The following is a 15,313-nucleotide window of genomic DNA, read 5'->3' as shown; positions in this document are numbered from 1 at the left end:
CTTTTTGAGTTCATGCCTAGGAGTGGAATCGGCAGGTCATATGGTAATTCTATGTTTAACTTTTTGAGGAACACCAAACTTTTCTACAGCAGCGGCACCATTTTACACTCCCACCAGCAATGTACAAGGGTTCCCATTTGTTCATATCTTTGCCAATGCTTTTTTTCCTTTTCTTTTTTTAAATAGCCATCCTAGTGAGTGAAGTGGTGTCTCATTGTGGTTTTGGTTGGCATTTCACTGATTACTAATGATACTGAACATCTTTTTATGTTCTTGCTGGCCATTTGTATATCTTCTTTGCGCATATGTGCGAGTCCTTTGCTCATTTTTAAATTGATTTGTTTCTCTTTTTGTTGAGTTGTAAGAGTTCTTTATATATTCTGAATACTTAACCCTTATCTGATACATGGTTTGTAATTATTTTCTCCCATTATGTGGTTTGTGTTTTCATTGTCTTGTTATTGTCCTTTTTTTATAAAAGTGTTTAATTTTGGTGAAATCTAATTTATGTATTTTGTTGTTGTTTGTAATTTTGATGTTGTAGCTAAGAATCTATTGCCAAGTCCAAGATCATGAAGATTCACCTTTATATTTTCTTCTTAAGAGTTTTATTGTTTTAGCTCTTACATTTAGGTCTTTAACTCATTTTGAGTTAATTTTTGTATGTGGTGTGAGGTAGGAGTCCAACTCCATGCTTTTATATGTGGATATCTAGTCCCATCACCATTTGTTGAAGAGACTGTTTCTTTCCCTGTTGATTGGTGCTGTCAAGTCAATTGACCATAAATGAATGGATTTATTTCTGGACTTTTGATTTTATTCCTGTAGTCTTTATGTTTATCCTTGTACAAGTACCATATTGTTTGGATTACTGTAGGGTTAAATGAAAGTTTTCAAATACATACAAAAGTAGAATAGTTTAATGAACACACGTGTCCATCAGTTAGCTTCAAATATTATCAATTTGTGGATGACCTTGTTTCATCTATACCCTGCCCACTCTCTTCCTCCCTTTCCCATTATTTTGAAACAACTCCAGACATACATAAATACTTTAGGAGGTTAATAGTCTATTATAAGAAAGACTTACATCTTAAATTTTAAAGAGTGGTGCGTTTTCATTCATTTGGGAAATTCACATACGGTTGAATGCTTATTTGTGTTAGGTAAGTGAAATGTCATTGTACTTTTCTCTCAGTGGGATTTTTAAACTGGTGTTTGAATTTGTTTCAAAAAATTCAATTTGGAAGTTTTACTATGATCAAAAGTACAGTAAACTTCTATGATGAGACTGGTGAGCCTTGCTTTTTGTATGAAAGTTGTGGTTGCCATTCCAGAACAGGGTTTTTTCTTTAATAGATCCTGTTAGGAATGTGTTACATTTCCTGCTGGTTGGTAGCTGTAGAAGGTACAGAGGTGAATTGGCATACAAAAAGGAGTCTTCTGTTCTCAAAAGATCTTATATTTTAGTACATATAGCAAATAGACATATGCACAGATAATACAGTGAGCAGATGAAGGGAGAACATGGAGTTTAGGTTAAGTATGGGAGTACCACCCTCAAGATTTCAGATTTGCTTCCTAAAGTTATTATATGTGTGTCTTTCAAATCCATTTCTAATTAAATCGGCCATCAGAGGAGAGCAGGCCAGATTGGAACAAGAGTGCTGTATGTTCTTAGCTCTTGAATACCAAGGGTTGTTAATAAGGAGTATCTGAGATCTTCACTTGCTTTTCTGTTGCCTAATAATTCTGTACACAGGTGCAGCCAGACCATTCTAATGACGCTGTCGTTCTGCAAGTTGATTATTGAGAAGTACCCTCTCCTGAGAGTAGGTACCTGCATCAAAAATTGTTACTATTTATTTGGTTATGCCAGGCGCTATACATAGTAAATTAGGTGAGAATAATCCTTTAACAGTGATTAAGAACCAGAGTTGCTACTACAGAATACAAAAACTACAAGTGAGTTCACCTTCAGTCAGTGCTGAAAGTGCTCAATTTGATCAACAATTTTTTCTTTTTTTAAGATTGGCACCAGAGCTAACAACTCTTGCCAATCTTTTTTTTTTTTTTTCCCTGCTTTTTCTCCCCAAATCCCCCCAGTACATAGTTGTATATTTTAGTTGTGGGTCCTTCCAGTTGTGGCATGTGGGATGCTGCCTCAGCGTGGCCTGACGAGCGGTGCCAGGTCCGGGCCCAGGATCTGAACCGGCGAAACCCTGGACCGCCGAAGCGAAGCACACAGACTTAACCACTCCACCACGGGGTTGGCCCCTGATTAACTATTTTATAACATAGTGTCCTTTCTTAAGGTGTTGAGAATGGTTGCCTAAATGATCAATATTACCTACATATTTCTACAGGCATAATACTAGGTATAAACTTGTATCTCTTATGCGATTATGAAACCCCAAATAATCATATCAAATAGTAACAAATATAAAATTTTTAAAGTTCAAACTTGCAGTATTAACATGAAGGATGTTACTATTTTGTTGATCCTAAGTCAGTGCTTCTCAAACTTTAATGTGTATTTGATTCACGTTTGGATCTTGTTAAAATAGAGATTTTGATTCAGTAAATCTGGGGTGGGACCTGAGATTATTCATTTCTAACAAGTTGGTGCTGATGCAGCTTATCCTAGAAGTTTTCTTTGAGTAGCAGGATCTAAATGGCCATTTCATTGAGAATGTGTTGCCTCCTATAGTGGATTTCTTAGAGTTTGGCATGCCCATACTAGGAAGGGCTCAATTTTTCTTATTGGTTTTTTTCAATTTGACCTAATGATTTTGAGCTTTGCATTATAGCGCCTTGTCTTGGCAAAAAAATTTAATTTACGTATAATTCTGCTTCTGATCTTTCTCATCGACGTGAAACAAGTTAGTGGAGGTTTGTAAACAAAACCTTGGGATGGTGTACTTTGACAGTAGACTGTGATAAGCCAGCCATCCATATGGTTCATGGTATGTTTGTCTTAAATCTTTATTATCAAATTAAAGTTACAAACAAACAGAAAAAAGTTACTGGGGAGAATTTTCAGGCTTCCAAAATCACCCACAACTGTGCATTTCACCCCCCCCCCCCCGCCCCGCCATTGAGAGTACTAACTCTAATTTGAAAAAGTTGCCCTAGACTGATTTTATAGTTAGATGTATTGGAATTTATGTGTATGAACTTAGATTATATATATTTGGAGATCTACAAGATGATGCTTGGGCTTGCTGTTGTATTCTTGTCACTTAAACATATCTGGTATTTAGAAGGTGGAGAATTAGGCTGAACTGAAGGTAACAAGATACGTTCTGTTTCCATTGCGTTGTAAAGTGTAAGTAGCAGTATAGTTTCATATCCTTTTTAAAGGTGTCAAGTCTTAGTTCATAAGGCAATTGTAGGCTGGAAGGTCCTTTTTTTTGTTTGAGACATAATAGGTAGCTCTGAATTTATTAATGGATTGTAGTACTTTAGATAGAACTCCATTGAAGGAGTGGGGAGTGAGAACTGTTGGGGTCAGTGGTTGTGCAAGTGGTGGGAGCTAGAGAGGAGCAATGACTACTGATCTTTTCCCTCTTTTGTCTTGTTTTTTCCTCTTTGCATATGTAACTATTGGTGATCCAGGAGTGCTGAGTAAGAAGAGACAGGTTGGAGGGAATGAGATGCCAAAAGGCATCCTATGGAGAAGGCAGTACTGGATTTCTCTGTTCCCTTTATTGTTACTGGGACTACTGGGGTATAGTTAGGGGTAAAGAATGGGATTCCTCCTTATGCTTTTCCTCTTGTTTGCTCTTGTTGATAAAAGAGTGTTTGGGGGGAGGAGCAGAAACCAAAGTAAAGTGAAAACGGGTAGCAACAGGGTTAGGCATGTCTGTTCCTTCCCTCAGTGCTTGGAGAGTACAGGCAATTTATATTTGTCAGTTTAGGGGTGGGGAGAGAGGAAGGAATAGTGTGGTTTGGATTTTACCTCCTTCCATCCACATGATTTGCATTTTTATAGGCCTGAGTATTGATTAGGAATAGGAAAAAATATATGGGTGCTCTGGTTATTATTGTATCATAACAAGTTATCCCAAACATAGTGGCTTAAAACAACAAAAATCATCATTTCTCTTGGTTCTGAGGGTTGACTGGCCTCAGTTAGGTGGGTCTCGCTTGTCCCATGTAGTGGCTGTGATGGAGTCATCTTAAAGGTTTCCTCCCTCACTTTTGGTGGTTGACAGTGGCTGTTGGTTGGAACCTCTGCTGGAACACCCATGTTTAACCTCCCTTATGTGATCTAGATGTCCTCATTAGCTTGGCAGTGAATATTCAAGTGCCAGATTGAGGCCTGGACCCAGAAACTATCATCATTTCTGCCATATTCAGTTTCTCAAACAGTCACACAACCCCGCACTAGAGGGGAGGGGACATAGGCCCCCTCTTCCACCCCGCCCCCCCCCCACCTCTCAGAGTGTCAGAGAAATTTCGAGCCAGCTTGTAAACCCTCCACAGGCATTAGCGAGGAGGGGTTGGTAGGAGAGAATCTTAGGAAGCTTGGAGATTTTGAATTGTGGAATAATTTGTGAAGGAGTTGGGTTTCCTATGTTCTTATCAAACTTTAGACAACTTTTCAGTGGAAGATGCCTGTCATTAAATGAAATTTGCCAAGTTTGGAAGTGAGAAGAGATTTGCACATAAGATTTTTTTTTTTTTTGCTTCTTTACAGTGAACATTTTTTTTTTTATCGTAACATTTTTATAGCATTTTTAATGTTATGTGTCTTTAAAAGCCTTAACCTCAGAATGAAGTGTGTCTTATTTTTTACTTTTGTATGATTTTTATTTACTTGTTCCAGAAAGTCAGATACCAAAGTTGAGTACATGCCTGCGCACAAAATTAATAAAGAAATACCATGTTTTAAAAGGATTCCTTCGTAGTAACTTCATTTTAGTTACACATTACATTGTGTAATAGAAATTAGGGTATTAGAAAAATATAGATTTATTTTTGTTTATGAAAATAGGTAAATAATTTATATTAGATTTACATAATTTTAACCTTAACCTTTCAGTAAACTGATAAATGAATTCTGTAACTTTTCAGTTGTTTTTATGGTATTACTAGAAATTCAAGTTAACACGTTTATTTTTTTCTGAAATGTAATTGACGTAAAATAAAATTCACAAATTTTAAGTGTGTAGTCGATGAGTTTTGTTAAATGCATACAGTTATATGTCCTTTACCAATCATACTTTACTATACTCTATAGTATTTTCTTTAACCCAAAAAGTTAAAAAGTTTCCTCATGACGCTTTGTAGGCAATCCTCTCTCCCTACAACTGGCTTTTGCCAGAAATCACTGTAATTTTCCCCTTTTTGGGGGTCACTGTAGTTTTCCCTTTTCTAAAATTTCATATAAATAGAATCATAGAGTATGTAGCCTTTATTGGCTAGCCAGGTTTCACTTAACATAGTACTTTTTTTTTTTCCCCTAAGATTGGCACCTGGGCTAACAACTGTTGCCAATCTTTTTTTTCCTGCTTTATCTCCCCAAACCCCTCCCGTACACAGTTGTATATCTTAGTTGCAGGTCCTTCTAGTTGTGGGATGTGGGACGCTGCCTCAACATGGCCTGACGAGCGGTGCCATGTCCGCGCCCAGGATCTGAACCCTGGGCTGCCGCAGCGGAGCGCGCGAACTTAACCACTCGGCCACGGAGCCAGCCCCGACATAGTACTTTTAAGAGTCATCCGTGTTGGTGTAACATTAATTCTTTCCTTTTATCAGTGAGTAGTATCCCATTGTGTAGATAGATGCCAATTTGTTTATAAATTATCTGGTAGATGGATATATGGGTTGTTTCCAGCTTTTTGCGATTATGAATAAAGCTGCTATGAACATTTGAGTACAAGTATTTGTGTGGACATATGTTTTCATTTCTCTTAGGTAAATACCTAGGAGTGGGATTGCTGGGTCATATGGTAAGTGTGTATGTTTAACTTTAAGAAACTGCCAAACTGTCTCTTCCAAAGTGGCTGTGCCGTTTTTGCATTCCCTCTAGGGATGTGTTCCAGTTGTTCCACATCCTCTCTCAACACTTAGTATTATCAGTCTGTAATTCTGGTGACTGTGTAGTAGCATCTCATTGTGGTTTTAATTTACATTTCCTTATTAGTTAGTGATATTGACCATCCTCTCATGTGTTTATTTGCCAGTCCTGTATCTCATTTGGTTGTGTCTGTTCAAATCATTTGCCCATTTTAAAAATTACGTTAATATTGGATTTTAGTTCTTTATATAATATAGATAAATCTTTTCCTTCATCAGATATATGTGTTGCAAAAGTTTTTTTTTCTCAGTTTGTGGCTTGGCTTTTCATTTTATCAGTGTTTCTTTTGATTAAACTTTTAAGATAATTGTAGGTTCACATGCAATTGTAAGAAATAATATAGAGAGATCCCTGTACCTTTTACCCAGTTTCTCCCAATGGTAACATCCTGCAGAACTATACAATTGAAACCTGGATATTGACACTGATATAGTTCACTGATCGTATTCACATTTGCCCAGTTTCACTGGTGTACACGTGCGTGTGTGTGTTTAGTGCTATACAGTGTTATCACATGTAGCTTTGTATCTTCACAACCACAGTCAATACAGAACATCACTGCCAGGATCCCTTATATTGTCCATTTGTAACCTTCTCATCTCCTTGCTGTACACTTCCCCTTCTCCACCCGTCCTTAACTTCTGGTAACCATGAATCAGTTCTACATTTCTAAAATTTTTTCTTTTCAAATTGTTATTATAAGTGGATTCATGTTTGTTTGGGTCTTGGCTTCTTTCCATTGAGCTTAATTCTCTTGAGATCTATCCCAGTTGTTGCATGTATCCATAGTTCATTCTGTTTTATTGCTGAATAGTATTCCATGGAGTGGGAATAGACCACTGTTTTATTTAACCATTCACCCATTAAAGGACATGTGGGTTATTCTAGTTTTTGGCTGTTGCAAATGAAGCTACTACAAACATTTGTCTACCAGCTTCTGCATGAGATAAATTGTTATTACTCAGGGATAAATGCGCATGAGTGCGATTGCTGGGTCATATGGTAAGTACATTTAAGGAAGCGACTGTTTTCTAGAGTGGTTATTTCCAGTTTACATCTCCACCAGCAGTGTATGTGTGATCCACATTCTCTACATCCTCACCAACATTGGTTATTACCACTGTTTTTTGGAGGGAGGGCATTCTGATTGGTGTGTAATGTTATCTCATTGTGATTTTAATTTGCGTTTCCCAAATGGCTAATGATGTGAAACATCCTTTATTTCCTATCTGTAAATGCTCTTCAGCAAAATTACTTTCGTGTCTTTTGTACATTTTCTAATTGAATTGCTTGGATTTTTACTATTGAGTTTTGAATGTTCTTCATGTATTCTGCATACTAGTCCTTTTTCATATACGTGGTTTGTAAATATTATCTCTCTGTGGCTTGTTTTTTCATTGCTTTCACATGGTCTTCCTGCACAGCAAAAATTTTTTAATTTTGATGAAGTCCAGTTTTGGGGAGATCTTTTAATTTCAAGTCTTAAAAACTCCTTGCTTAGTGCTAGATCCCAAAGAGTTTCATTTTCTTTTTTTTCCTAAAAGGTTATACTTTTACGGTTTTCATTTAGGTCTGTCATGTAACCTGAGTTCATTTTTGTAGTAGTAGTGAGGTTGGAGTTCATTTTTTTTGTAGGTATGGATGTCCATTTTCTCTGTCATCGTTTGTTGAAAAGGCTGTCTTTCTTTCCTCCCTTGAATTGCTTTTGCATCTTTGTCAAAAATCAGTTGGCTGTACTTCTGTGGGTGCTATTTTGAGGCTCTCTCATCTGTCCCCCTGCCCATACCACACAGTTTTGGTTATTGTAGCTATATATTTAATCTTGAAACCTGGTAAAATGATTTTTCTTATTTTATTCTTTTTTAAAAATTGTTTTAGCTATTCTGGTTCTTTTGGCTTTTCATATAAATTTTGGCTATGTCCCAAAAACCTTGCTGGAATTTTGATTGGAATTGCCTTAAACCTGAATGTCATTTTTGGGGAGAATTGACATGTTTACTGTATTGAATCTTCTAGTCCATGAACTTGGTATATTTCTCCATTTTATTTAGGTTGTCTTGGATTTCTTTCATCAGCATTTTGTAATTTTCAGCATAGAAGTCCTATACACGTTTTGTTAGATTTATACCAAAGTATATTATTTCCTTTGGAATGATTTTAAATTATATGGTGGGTTTTTTCCCCCTCAGGCTTTTAAGATAAACTATTTTTTAGAAGTTTTAGATTTACAGAAAAATTATGAGGAAAATACACAGCCGTATGCCTCACAACCGGTTTTCCTGTTATTAACATCTTATGTTAGCATAGGACATGTATTGTAATTAAGGAATTAATATGTCATTAACTAGAGTACATATATTGTGTAGATTTCTTTAGTTTTTACCTACTGTCCTATATATCTGATCCTATACAAGATACCACATTACATGTAGTAGTTGTTTCTCCTTGGACTCCTCATCTGTGATAGTGTCTCAGATTTTAACATATCACTGATGTTGACTTTGATCACCTGGCTGAGGTAGTGTTTCTCAGGCTTTTACACTGGAAAGTTACTCTCTTCTCCCTTTTTCCATGCTGTAATTTTTGGAAGTAAATCACTCTGTGCAGCCCACACTTAAGAAGTGGAAAATTATGTTGTGTCTCCATTAGAGTGGAGTGTCTGCATAATTTATTTAGAATTCTTCTGCATGGGAGATTTGCCTCATCCCCATTTATTTATTTAATCTTTTGTCTGTATCAGTATGGGCTTATAAATAATATTTTATACTTAGGTTTATAATTTAATACTATGTTCATTTATTGTTCTAATTAACAGATTAATTTGTTGCTCCTATTGGCCGTTGAGAGCTCTTTCATTTGGCTAGTATCTTCCTTTGGTTATATACTCATCATTGTGTTTGTGGAAGACGTCGAGGGTGGCTAGGGGTCAGAGGGGGAGATGGGTTAATCACTTCCTTACTTTCTGGCATTACAAGATGCTGCAGGCTTATTGTGTCTATATCTTGCCCCCATCCTAGAATCAGCCATTTGGTAGTCTCACTGGCAATTGATATTGTCCACTTTTTGTATTTTAGCCATTCCGATAGATGTATAGTGCTGTCTCCTTTTTTTAATTTGCATTTTCCTAGTGACAAATTATGTTGAGCTTTTATTTGGTCAGGTGACTGTTAAAATCTTTACCCATATTTTAATTGGATTCTTTTCTTATCCTTGAATTATAGGAGGTTTTTTGGTATATTTTGGATACAAGTCCTTTAGCCAGTAGTGTTGTGCAAATATTTTCTCCTACTGTGTAGTTTGTGTTTTCGTTTTCTTATCAGTATGCAGAGCAGAAGGGTTTTTTTTTTTTTTTTAAGATTTTATTTATTTTTTATTTGTCCTTCTTCTTCCCAAAGCCCCCCAGTACATAGTTGTGTATTTTAGTTGTGGGTCCTTCTAGTTGTGGCATGTGGGACACCACCTCAGCATGGCTTGATGAGCAGTGTGAGGTCAGTGCCCAGGATCCGAACTGGTGAAACTCTGAGCTGCGGAAGCAGAGCATGCGAACCTAACCACTTGGCCTGGAGGCCAACTCAGAGCAGAAGTTTTTAATTTTAATTAAGTCTAAATTATCGTTTTTTGTTTCATGGGTTTTGCCTTTGTTTTTGTTTTTTTAATCTTAAATCTCATTGCCAAACCCAAGGTCTACAAATTGTGCATCTTGGTTCCTTTTGTGTGTGTGTGTGTGTGTGTTGTGTACAACCAAATCTTCCAGCAGCGAATGTTGAAAGGACTATCCTTTCTCCATTGAATTGCGTTTGCTCCTTTGTTAGAGATCAAATAACAGTATTTGTGTGGGTCTGTTTGTATTGAGCTGTCTGTTCTCTTGCATTGATCCGCTTGTCTGTTCTTTCACCAATACTCCACTGTCTTGACGGTAGCTTTCTAGTAAGTTTTGAAGTGGAGTAATGCATCCTCCAACTTTGTTGTTCTTCAGTATTGTGTCAACTATTGTAGGTCTTTTGCTTTTCCATTTAAGTCGTAGAATCAGTTTGTCTACAAAATGTTTTTTTGTGGCTTTGGGAATGCATTGAATCTGTATATCAGGGTGGGAAGAATTGATATCTTAACAATATTGAGTCTTCCAATTCATGAACATGGGTCACCTTTCTCTTTGTTTAGATCTTGCTCTCTATTTCTTGTTTGCTGAGTGTCTTTGTATGAATAGGTGTTGGATTTTGTGAATGCATTTTCTGTATCAATTGATAGGATCATATGATTTTTTTCCTTTAGCCTGTTGATGTGGTTGATAACATTGCTTTTTCATATGTTGAACCCAACCTTGCATTCCTTGAATAAATTCCACTTGGTCAAGGTGTATAATTTTTATATGTGGCTGGATTTGGTTTGACAGTATTTTGTTAAGAATATTTGCAATACATAAAAATATTCATCTGTACTTTTCTTGTGATGTCTTTGTCTAGTTTTGTTATCAGGATAATATTGGCCTCAATGTTCCCTTGTCTCTCTCTTTTTGGAAGAATTTGTGAAGGATTGATGATGTTAATTCTTTAAGTGTTTTGTAGAATTCACCAGTGAAGTCATCTGGGCCTGGGCTTTTCTTAATGGGAAGTTTCTAAATTAATAACTCAATCATTTAACTTATCATAGATATATTCAGATTTTCTACTACTTCTTGAATCACTTTTAGTAATTTGTCTTCTAGGAATTCACCCATTTTATCTAAGTTATCTAATTTGTTGGCCTACAGTATTTCATATTCTAAACTTGCATTTCTGGAGTAAATCCCATTTGGACATAGTGCATAATTCATTTTATGCATTGTTGGATTTAATTTGCTAATATATTTTTGTTGAGGATTTTTACATCTGTTCATGAGATTTATTAGTAGTTTTCCTTTCTTACACTGCTTTTGGTTGTGGTTTTGGTTTTGTATTGGGGTAATGCTGGCCTCATAGAATGAGTTAGGAAGATTGCTTCTGTTTTCTAGAGATTGTGCAGAATTGCTATCATTTCCTCCTTAAATTTTTGCTATTCACCAGTAAAATTACCTGAGCCTAGTGCTTTCTTTTTTGGAAGGTTAATTAGTGACACAATTTGTTTACTAGATACAGGCCTTTTCAGGGATGAAATAGGGTATATCATTATAGATGTATATCAAAAGGATAAGAAGAAATACTATGAACAGTTCTATACACATAAATTTGATAACTTCGGTGGAATGGACTAATTTCTCAAAGTACAAACCGTCAAAACTCACCAAGATGAAATAGACAATTTCAATAGCTGTACACCTGTTAAGGAAATTGGATTCATAATTTAAAATGTCCTGAAAAATAAATCTCCAGACTCTGATGGTTTTACTGGAGATTTCTACTAAATGTTTAAACAAGAATTAACACCAGTTCTGTATAATCATTTCCAGAAAATAGGAGACCTTGCTCAATGTTTTTATGAAACTGGTATTACCCTCATATCAAGGCCCAAGATAATACACAGAAAAAAGAAAACTATAAACCGATATTCTCATGAATACAGATAGCAGAAGTTGCTAATGAAATATAGACTTGAGTACCAGAAGGTCTTAGCATTATATAAAAAGAAACAAACACCATCACTAAGTGGAGTAAATTTAGGGAATGCAAGACATGTTCAATATTCAGAAATCAATCAATGTAATCCACCATATTAAAAGGTTAAAGAAGGAAAATTACATGATTACACCAATAGATGCAGAAAGCTTTTGACAAAACTCATCACCCATTCATGATAAAAACTCAGAAAACGAGGAATAGAGGAAAACTTCTTAACTTGACAAAGAATGTCTACCAAAAAATCTACAGCTGACATATTTAGATGCTTTCCCCCGACACTGGGAACAAAGCAAGGATGTCCACTATCGCCACTACTGTTCAGTATAGCACTAGTTCTAGCTAATGCGATAAGAAAAGAAAAGAAACGAAAGGCATACAGATCAGAGAGAAATAAAACTGCTCTTATATGCAAACATCATGTATCTAGAAAATCTTGAATCTATTATAAAATCTTAGAACTAATAAGTGAGTTCAACAAGGTTGCAGTATACCAGATCAACATAAAAAGTTTCAGTCACATTTCTGCATGTTAGTAATGAGCATGTAGAAACTGAGATCGGTTTAAGTTAAATACTAGTTTTGTGAAAATTACAAAACACTGATAAAAGAAATCAAAGAAGATATAAATAAGTGAAAAAACATACTGTGTTCATGGATTGAGAGACTCAATATAATAAAGATGTCAGTTCTCTTCAAATTCATTTGCAGTTAACACAACTTATATTAAAATTCCAGCAAGATTTTTTTTTGTAGATGTACACAAGGTTATTCTAAAATTTATTTTAAAGTCAAGAGAGTTAAGAATAGATAAAACGATTCTGATAAGAATAAAGGGGGGAAGGTATCACTCTACCTGATTTCAAGACAATATAGCTACATTAATCATGACAGTCTGTTAGTGTCAGAGACAAAGACACTAGATCAGTAGATCAGAACAGAGAACTCAGAAATAGCCCAATACAAGCACAGCTGAGTGATTTTTGACAAAGGCACAAAAGCAATTCAATGTAGGGTGGATAGTCTAAAATGTTGCTGAAGCAGTTGGCTACCCATAGGCAAAAAATAAAGATCAAAATGAATCACAGATTTAAATATCAAACATTAAAGTACACAACTTTTAGAAGATAACGTAGGTAAGTCTTCAGGACCTAGGACTTAATGAAAAGTTATTGGTCATGACACCAATAGCATGGTCCATAAAGAAAAAGCTTGATAAATGATAACTCATGAAAATTCAGAATGCTTCATTTGATAAAAACTGTTGAGTGGATGAAAAGACAAGCTAAAGACTGGAAGAATATATCTGTAAACCACATATCTGACCAGTGACTCATATACAGAACATATAAAGAGTTCTCAAAACTCAGCATTAAAAGAAAATCCAATTAGAAAATGGGCAAAAGATAGGCAGAGACATTTCACTGAATAGTATATATGAATGGCAAATACACACATGAAAAAGTGTTTAACTTCACTAGTCTTTAAGGAAATGAAGACTATGATGAGATATCACCACACATCTATTAGGACAGCTTAAACGAAAAGTAACCATAATACCAAATAGTGTCTGGGATGTAAAAAAAAATGAATGTCTCTATACATTGTTGGTGTGAATATTAAACTCTAAAGCCACTTTAGAAAATAGCTTGTTTCTTAAACCACACATACAGCATTTTTAATGGCTTCATTTTTTAAGGCCATTAAGTTGTAACAATTTTTCTATCTTGATGATGGAGGAATGTGGCATATGAAAACACTGAGTTGAATATAGTAGAAAATTGCCTTTTATTTCTGTAACTCATGTTGTATATCATTGATATATTTTCTAGCTATGTTTGAATTTTTCTAACAATTTTCAGAAACTTATTTCCCATTTTCTAGGAAAGTAGTACAGTTCTGATGTTAGATTTGGGCTTGAGTTCCTGGTATGCTACTTTCTATCTGGGCAACCTTTTGTAAATTGTTTATCGTCTTTAAACTTAACTTCATAGAGTTGTTATGAGGATTAAATGATGTAATATATAGTATGTCTAGCGGTTGGTCAGTACAATGCCTGATAAACAACAAGCACTCAAAAACTGTTAATTTTTTATTCCTAGCCAGAAGAAGCCTTTCAGACTCAACAGCATGCAAATATAGTCCTATATACTGTTATTTTAGGGTGTTAATGAATACTCTGGAAATGTAGCCAATCACATGCTGTTTTGATTAGATGAATATAGTTTAAATGAGGGCTGGCAAGTTTTTGGAAGTGAAATGCCAAGCTTCAGTCATTAACCACCTTCCCATCTCACTCTGTTCTCAGAAGCTGCTGTAATGTGAAATAGTGGCAGAGATGCCCTTGAAGATACTGCTGGCTGATGCTGGGCCAGACTTAGGTTTCTGTTACTTCATGAGAATCATCTGTGATTCTTCTCTCCTCCTTTCTGTATACATTTAGTTGGTCGCTTAAGTGTTGCTACTTGATCCCCTTAATATTTATCTGACTCACATCTTCATCTTGCCTGCCACTCTTGCAAGTCAGGTGTTCATCATTTCTCATTGCACTTAACTATAAAAGCTCCCTAACCAGTTAGTCTTCCTGCTTCCTAACCAGTTGGGATTTTGCCCTCCCGCTCATAACAGAGGTAGCTTTCTAAAATGCAAATTTGATTGTCAGCAAGATTAAGAGCTCTGACTATGGAATAGAACTCCTGGGTTCAGATCCCATCTCTGCCTTCTGTGATCCTGGGCAGATTCTCTGTGCCTTAGTTTCTTCATTTATAAAGAAAAGAGTAACTTCAAATCTGACCCACAGTCACCTGGAAAGATTGCTAGAAATACACTGCCTTGCTCCCCCTCCTCAGTTTCTGGTTCCCTAGATTTGGGGTGGGGTCAAGAAATCCATTGCTTACAAAAAGTTTCTCTGTTGATTCAGGTGCTCTTTTATGAGTCCTCCTGAGGACAATGCACTTTATTCCCTGTAGATTTTTGTCCTCATTGTGTCTGATATGCACACCCCCTTTGCCTAGCTAACTCCTGTTCCACCTCTTTCAGTACTTGGTTCCAGGCTTCTCCTCTGCTAGGAAACATCTGACTTTCTCATTTTGGATTTGGTGCTCTAGGAAGTCACCACCAGTGCAGCAGTTCACTGTTCTGTGATCCTCCTCAAATACACTGGCTAAGATATAGGACAAAAGGAACGTTTCACTTCTGGCCAACTATTTGTATAAGCATTAGATTCCCTTACTTCATGGCACTTACCATTTTGCAATTCCTGCTTTACTGGCTTCTATTAAGCTTCTTGAGAATCCTGTCCTCAAATGCCTTGTTATATAATCTTAAAATTATATTTATCATATAATTAAAAGTTATTCTCTTTAGAAAGTCTTTTTGCTGAAATGAATCATCTTTATAACAAGGTGTCCATCAGTGGAGGCATGTTACATGAGATCTTTGTTTTCTCATTCCGTCATTTATTTGGATTCATCCACCTTTTCTACTTACACATCTCAGACTGACTGGTCTCCTTGGTTTTCTGTAGGTTTTAGCTGGAAGTTAGTTTGGTTTTCTCCACATGATATTGGTAGATGAGGACGTTGTGGGATGGAACCGGAAACAAAACCAGGAATGTAAAAGATTGTGAGCAGATTTG

The 15,313-nt window shown here is 35.9% G+C and overlaps 1 protein-coding gene across 4 annotated transcripts in view; it reads left to right on the top strand.

The window, feature by feature from the left end:
* The window catches only part of EIF5B (eukaryotic translation initiation factor 5B), a 74,211-nt gene that overhangs the window by 9,019 nt on the left and 49,879 nt on the right, over positions 1–15,313 (top strand). Inside the window, exon 1 of one of the 4 annotated variants that reach the window (XM_070234757.1) lies at positions 5,928–5,957. The exons of the other annotated variants lie outside the window; for them this stretch is intronic. The gene's annotated coding sequence lies outside the window, so the exon portion shown is untranslated. Of the gene's footprint in view, positions 1–5,927; positions 5,958–15,313 lie in introns of those variants that run through there. 4 annotated transcript variants of the gene reach the window in all.

The sequence above is a fragment of the Equus caballus genome, chromosome 15 (assembly GCF_041296265.1).
Source record: "Equus caballus isolate H_3958 breed thoroughbred chromosome 15, TB-T2T, whole genome shotgun sequence".
NCBI classification, from domain to species: Eukaryota; Metazoa; Chordata; class Mammalia; order Perissodactyla; family Equidae; genus Equus; species Equus caballus.
The sequence above is the reverse complement of the archived record's forward strand: the minus strand, read 5'-3'. Positions and strand labels throughout refer to the sequence as shown.